Source organism: Chelonoidis abingdonii, chromosome 2 (genome assembly GCF_003597395.2).
Source record: "Chelonoidis abingdonii isolate Lonesome George chromosome 2, CheloAbing_2.0, whole genome shotgun sequence".
Lineage (NCBI taxonomy): Eukaryota > Metazoa > Chordata > Testudines > Testudinidae > Chelonoidis > Chelonoidis abingdonii.
The window spans coordinates 173,682,765-173,690,487 of NC_133770.1; positions in this window are offsets into that span (position 1 = coordinate 173,682,765).

A 7,723-nucleotide genomic window follows, 5' to 3' on the forward strand; every position below is an offset into this window, starting at 1 on the left:
AGCTCCAGCCCATTGAAGGTAATAGAAAGACTTCCACTGATTTCAATGGGCTGAAGCTCATGGTTTTTGCATGCCAGGAGCACAAGGCCTGAGGTTGTATATACCCCTTACACAAGTCTAGCCATGTAGATAAATAGATACTCACTTTGACCTGAGCAGTTAGCTAATATTTAGGGTTTTGTGAGTTGTTGCTGCTAGGAGAAAAAATTAATGACGGAGGCAGATATTTATTTGACATGATACTGAACACAGTAAGAAACACTAGGAGACAGTTTCTTTGCTCATGATGCCAAGCCCCTTTCCAACCAGCCCTCTGCCCAAAAAGCTCTCTATTCTCTCTGAGACATATTCCCAGTGCTATTCTAGCTGTTTTCTTGACTTTTTGGCCGCTTCTGCTCACAGACATACAAACATCTCCACCAAACAATATCGACCCTTCTGCATTGGCATTCAGTCCCTAGAGAAACTCCTCTGCTCATATAGCTCAGTTTATGATCAACCTGCCATGGGGCCTGTGTTTTGGGTGATGGTTCCTATTTTTTCAGCAACCTTAGTCCAAAAAGGAGTGAAAAATAATGCACACTGAAAAACATAAACCCAACTATACATACTAAATGATAGGGTCTAATTTACTTGAGCTTTCTTGAGGGGTAACAATTCATGGGTGCTTCTCTGAAAACATCTGTTCAGTGCATTGTTGCAGTAAAAAAAAAAAAAAACTAACAATGTTAAAGGGAGAGATAGCAAGAGAAACATATCATAATGCCACTATATAAGCCCATGGTCTGTCCAGACCTTGAATACTGTGTGCAGTTCTGGTCACCCCCTCTCAAAAAAAAATTAGAATTGGAAAAAGTATAGAGAAGGGCAACAAAAATTATTAGAAGTATGGAACAGCATCCATATAAAGGAGAAATTTAAGAAGACTGAGGCTGTTCAGCTTAGAAAAGAGGCTGCTAATGGGTGGAGGAGGGCAGGATATGATAGAGGTCTATAAAATCATGAATGGTGCGGAGAATCAGGGGTCACCCAATAAAATTACTAGGCCTCAATTTTAAACCAAACCTAAGGAAGTACTACATCACATAACACGTAGCCTGTGGAACAAGTTGCCAGTGGATGTTGTGAAAGCCAAAAGTATAACTGGGTTCAAAAAAAGAATTAGATAAGTTCACGGAGGATAGATCCATCAACGGCTGTTAGACAAGTTCAGGGATGCAACCCCATGTTCTGAGTGTCCCTAAGTCTCTGACTCCCTGAAGCAGGGACTGGATGAGAGGGGATGGATCAGTTGATAATTGCCCTATTCTGTTCCTTCCTTGTGAAGCATCTGGCACTGACCATGGTCAAAGACAGAATTCTGGGCTAGATGGACCACTGTCTGAACCAGTAAGGTCAGTCTTATGTTCTTATGAGCATAACTGCTTGAATGACGAATGCTATCATGCCCACCAGTTTCAATGGGGTTTCATGCGATTTTCGTCATAACAATAAGGGTACTAAAATGCCTCTTAACAGAGACCTCAGTAGTGTTAAGGCAAAACTTCCCAAGTGCATGGAATATGCTGACTGGTTGATATAGAAGTATATGAAGTCACTTTAAAGGTTTTGCAAGTTTATGAAGATGGGGTATATATTATTGTGTGGCTATTGGTGTTGGAGATGGAAGTCAGAGTCTTACAGTGCACTGCAGTGTGTTATCAACAGTGTTAAAAGACAATATGGAAGTAGAAAAGAATGCACAAATCTTGCCTCTTAACTTCTGATTTCAATGCTTTAAAGATTTTTGGTGGATGGGATGTGTCTTGCCACACCCTTAACTGTCACTAAATGTAGTTTTTGTTCGGTAATTTCATCTGAAACGTTGCCATATGTACTCTAAAGACAAAGAAGAACATTTCTGTTCAGTGTGAAGAAAAATTCTCACTATTTTTCAGCTCCAAGAAATGAAAAATGAACTAGATTTGAAATGTTGACTTTTGTCTAATGTTTTTCTCTCTCTCTCCCCGCACTCTTCAGTTCAAAAACAATTTCTTCCACTGCTCAAACCGTTCCTATAGTTCCTTGGTAACATGTGCACCAGCTATAATTGACAAAATACCTTGTAATTAAGCAAAGCTATTAACAATATTCATGACAGATCGTTTGGAGCTAGGCTAGGCCAATTGATGGAGAGAAGGTTCAAGCTACTGAAAATGAAATGATTGGATTTCCAAAAGCTCTCAGCAACCCAGCCAACTGGAGCAGCAGCTGTTCAGCGCATCACAAGATCTGACCTTTTATTACCCCTACATATCATTGCCATCTAGAACTGACCGGAGGAAAATTCCTTTTCATTGCAACTTGCGAGGTTTCATAATTTGTTTATATTCCACATTGGGACACTGGCTTGGAAGGTGGGAAGCCCACATTCAAGTCCCTGCTCTGCCGGGACAGGAATAGACTCTCAAACTTTGTCAAAACAAATTCATCCCTGCAAAGCGTTCTGGCTTTGATAATACACCAAAAATGCTCTGAGAAGCTCTCCTGACATCTGAAACACAATTTAAAATTAGAGTCAAGGTGAGGGAGATAGTATCTTTTATTGGATAGAGGAACAAGCTTTTATAGGGATGAAAAAGAGCTCTGTGTTGCTTGAAAGCTTGTCTCTCTCACCAACAGAATTTGGTCCAGTAAAAGATAATACCCCAACCACCTTGTCTCTCTGATATCCTAGGACCAACACAGCTACAACAGCACTGAAAACAGAATTTAAAGTATACTTTTCCAACTTTTGTAAGACATCTTAATTATGGCACATGCTTAACTTCAAGTGCACAAGCAGTCCTTTTAAAATTTACCAAGAGTTTAATCCTCCCCCATTGGAAATCAATGGAACTGTCACCGTTGACTTCAATGGCAGCAGGACCAAGCCCAAGTTGCTTATAGTTAAGCACATGCTTAAGTGCTTCGCTGGATCGTTGCCAAAACACTTTTATAGCAGTCATTAATCATCCCGCTTATGTTCCGGTAGTTATGCTTCTGTGTGCAAAAATGTAGATTGCTTTTCTAAAGCTGCATGTACCAAGCACAAATAATGCATTCCCAGCATTTTACATGATTTCTGCAAACATTGTCTTGTAGTTTCATATATCAAAATGCAGTTAAAATTGGCAATAAGCTTGCTTCTTTGTTAATGAGATGGAATCCTCTCAATAACCTAATTTTTAATAGTGAGGAACATACACAGACCTGGAAAATAAGTGCCCAGATAATAATTCCATCTCTCTCTACTCTGACAAGGATAATACATTTTCCTATTAGCAAGCATGTGAGTCTATATTCCATTTTAAGCACACACAGCTACTTGGAGAATAAAAAATGGAGTAAGCTGTCAAACACATGATACGCATTTTTGAATAACTATGACACAGGTCAATTTATTCTAATGCATAGAATGAAGGAATTAGCACTTTCTTGTGAAATAATTTTCACAAACAAGTTTCCCCAAAATTTGCAAGTAAAAGTCATCTGTGAGGGAAGATTGCTATCTCTTGTCTCTCACTGAATAAGAGTCTTTTATAAAACTTTAGTTTATGTCATGTGAACACAGAAGCCATAGTCTCCCCTTGTTGTGTAGCATTTTTTGTCCCTTCTAGTAGTACGTCATGTTAAAACTAACTGTTGTTGCTTGACTAACCTGTACGCCACTTAAAAAAACATGCATTTAAGGTCCCCAAAAATAGTCTCTCAGCCTAGTGGATTCTAAGACCCCTCATAAGAATGTAGCTCTTCTGTTGAATCTCCATCGATTCAGATGCTAAAACCTTGCATTAAGATTCAGAGTAATTACTGCTGAGTCATGCTGGCAGGTGGGACCAATAAACTCAAACCTGGACAGAAGGAGATGGGGGATTGGGGCACACAGTAGATTCTGGAGGAACAGTAAAGTTCAGGCTGAGTTTAATATATTTACTGTTTTTGAGTAATCAATTAAAGCAAACCCTTTGAAACAGGTGAGATTTGGACAATGACTCATGATCTGTGTGCTCTGCTTAAGTCAGGATAGAAACTGGAGATATAGCTAGTTTCAGTGAAACCTGGTTTATTTTTAGTTAATAATTTAGTTACTGAATTAAAAAAATGAAACATACATCTCATTCATCTCCCTCCCTCTCTGACCCCGTCATTTTCTAAATTGTGACTCAGGAAAAGCCTTGATAGCTGAAATACCATATCTGTTACACCACTGACCCATGGGTGGATTTGGAGGCTTTTTATGACTACAATGCATTAATGCAAATTGGGAAGACAGGAGAAAGATGCTGCTTTTGTAAAGCATGTTGCTATAAAAATCTATATGGTAGCTAAAGTAAGTATAATTTACTTTCACAATAGATCAACTAAATCCAATAAGCTTCCTATTCAAAATCAGTGGTGGCAAATATTCATCTTGTAGATGGCTAGGAAGGAGCATACACAAACATGTGAGTAGTTACGTCTAACTCTAAGTAGTAACATTTGGTATAGTAAGATCAAGTCTCTCATCTTAACTGAAAAATATAATGGCAATATTTTAAAAGCAACCCGTCCATGCACTAAACAGAACTCAAACCAGAAACGTCAGCATCAGCTGAAAGTTATTCTGCAATCATTTTCTTACACTATCTTATGTGTCAAAAAGGCAGAATAACCAGGCCATACACAAAAGGCCATTATCTATGGAGATATACAAAGGTTACTCCATGGGAAGCCCAGCTGAGCACTGCACTCAGAATACTTTGTCCTTTTAAAATTTGTACACAACTGATAAGCTAAGTTTAATTAGAGGATGTTTGGCCTTGGTCAGTAACTTCACAGCCATAAAATGTCAGCAGTTCTGTTTCGTAATATTTGCTGCTGGACACATTCTTTGGATTGTCCCAGGAATACTGAACCTTTGATTCAGATTTGGAGAGACACTGCTGAGGAAAGGCAAGTGAAGTGAGTGCAGTGAAGAGCAAATCCCGTAACATACAAATGCTTCTCTTTGTTTCTCTCTCCACCTAGCTGTGGCAGACATGATAAAGCGAGTCTGATCTCATAGACTACTTTAAATCTTACATGACTGATTCTCCACTGTCTTGCACCTGGCACAGTTATTTTTCTTTGCAAAGTGAGTGTAAAAAAGACCACTTTTGTTTGGTAGTATTTTATATTTGGTATGCATTGGTGTCAATGACTACACAAGACACAGAGAGCTGGGCCTATTGACTTTGGTAGAGAACAGAATCAGGATTCATGCTGTATTCAATACATTTTATCATTTAGTTCTGGTTTATACAATTTATTTTTTTTGATGCTCACAGCGAATTTGTTGGATAAAATCCAGCCATTGACGGGTCTGGAAGCAGTAACAATGCAAGTGAACGCTAAATGCCAAACCTGTATTTCAGCTTCACCTTATATACTCTGTGAAAGAAAGAAATTGATATCCACTTTATCTGGAAATTAAAACAAACAAAAGAAGGTGTGGTTTTCTTTATAGCCATTTGAAATTATCCACCTTTAAAAGGTTAGGAAACATAACTGCTGCCAAATGCAAGCTGTATGGGCAAGCTACTTTAAAAGGTTATGGGTACAGGGTAGTGACATGCCTTAAGGTTTTAAGCTGCAAATTCAGTTGTACTCAGCACTGATCCACTCTGAAACATAATAAAATACAATAAGTGTGTGGCAGAGCTCTGACCTTGCTCCCGTGGGTCCTGCGCTTCTAGGTGGTTTATGTTAGCTTCAGTGGCTCACTCTGACCCTCCATGAAGCCCTTCTCTCTCTAGGGCCAGGGTTACAGTCTACTGAGCCCTTTTCATCATAGGCCTGCAAGGAGGTTGGTGAGAGAACTCCCACAGTCTCTGTTCAGCCTCCTGTCCTGACAGGGGCCTGACTTCCCCTCCCAGGAGATGTTCTGTAGTGGTGGGTTGGGGGGAACCCGGGCCGCGCCTCTACTCCGGGTTCCGGCCAGGACCCTAATGGTAGCAGCTGTTGGCAGCCAACCTTTCACTGCCAGAGTTGCTACATTTCCCTGGGCCACTTCCCACAGCTCTCCTGCTTCTCCCTTCTTCACCTTACCTTAGGGCTCCTTTAACGATGGTCTGAGGGTGTCTTCAGTAACCAGCCTTCAGCCGCACTTCCTCTCCTGGCTCTTCCTGTCTGACTGGAGTGAGCCCTTTTTAATAGTATCAGCAGGGCCTTAATTAGAGTCAGGTGGTCACATTAACTGAATGGCCTCACCTGATGCTTTGCAGGTTAATTAGAGTCAGGTGTTCTCATTAGCCTGGAGCAGCCCCTGCTCTGGTCAGTCAGGGAACAGAAAACAGTTAACCCAGTGGCCAGTATATCTGCCTTCTGCTATTCTGCTATACCCAACTGGCCTGGGTCTATCACAGAGTGGTAGCTCCAATTTTGTTTCCAGTTACATGGGAATAGAGTGCATGTCCTGAGGAATACTGGAAATGCATGCTAGCGGGGGCAGGAAAACTGGACCTGATCCTGTAAACCCTTACTAGTATTTTATATGAGATGCTGTAGGAATATATGCTGTGTAAAGTCAACGAGATAGCTCGCTACATGCATGCAAAGGGACTTTACTCCATTCCACATTCAGTCAGTGCCAGCCCCAGAGCACACTTGGCACATTCTGGAATGCACACAGAACCCCTTAAAAAACAAGTGGAATTGTGGAGAAAAAGAGATATGCCCTTGCCCACGCCCACTCCAAATATTAAATCCATATGAGATGGGTTATCCTACCTCTCTGGGCCATGGGAATGTCCAGGGAAGCCATAAAGGAGAGTCAAGGGACAAAAAGAATAGCTACTTACTTTACTGTTACTGGTTCTCTGAGGAGTGCCCATGTGGGTGCATATAGGAATATTCTAACCATATAGGAATATTCTAACCAGCAGTGTCTCTTGGGTTGCACCGGTGCCCTGCATGCCCTCATCCTCCCTGCCAAGGACAACAGGTGCAGCAACCTCAGCTGCCACTCAGTGTCTTCATCACACATAATCCCAACTAAAAGGACGTGGGTCGTGTGATCCACATGGACAGAACATCTTGAAGAACCACTGTGTTTCTGCCAGTTAGAGAGAGTACCCCCTTCCTGAATCTTAAACATAGTTCTTACCTCTCTGATGAAACCTCCTTTTGAACCAACAACATCATGCTTTTATACTACCTGTAGCAATCACCTCAGCACAGAGGGTAAGTGAGATTCAGTTTTCAATAGCTGGCCCTCCATTCACTGTTTTTCATTAGGACAGAATGACTTTAAGACCTTACCCACAATGTATACAGAAAGTAGTTTCAGACCTTGACCTCAGCCAATATATACTGTTACCAGTGTTTTCCTCTAAGCCTAATTCATCTCTCTGGGAAACAAAGCCCCATGCCCTGGTTGTTAGGATAGTGCTATCTTATTGCCTACATAGGATGAAACCATTTAGTAAGTCACCCAGGTTATTTATTTGTAGCCTTTGAAGAAAAGTCCAGATGTCACAAATGGATCTCAGATTGTATCAGGGTCCCTTCTGACTTGAAATAGAGTTGATTTTCCACCTCTCAGATTAAACCTCCTTCAGCTAGAGCTCAGTGCATCCCTCAGCAGGGTCTCCATAGCTGAAATTTGTAGGGCAGCTACTTGGAGTGGAGTTCAAACTTTTATCAATCAGTACTGTCTCGCATCAGCCTCTAGATCTGATGCCAA